Below are 208 nucleotides of genomic sequence, written 5' to 3' on the forward strand. Positions count from 1 at the left end.
TTCGAGAGCAATGTGACTCCATGCTTCGTACAGGGGTCATTGAGGAGTCAACATCACCCTGGATGAGCCCAGTTGTGCTAGTGAAGAAGAAGGGCGGAGGTCTCAGGTTCTGTGTTGACTACCGTGGCTTGAATGCAGTGACCAAGGGAGATACATATCCTCTGCCACTTATCAATGAACTCATCGATGAACTGGGACAAAGAACATC

The sequence above is a fragment of the Penaeus monodon genome, chromosome 15 (assembly GCF_015228065.2).
Source record: "Penaeus monodon isolate SGIC_2016 chromosome 15, NSTDA_Pmon_1, whole genome shotgun sequence".
NCBI lineage: Eukaryota > Metazoa > Arthropoda > Malacostraca > Decapoda > Penaeidae > Penaeus > Penaeus monodon.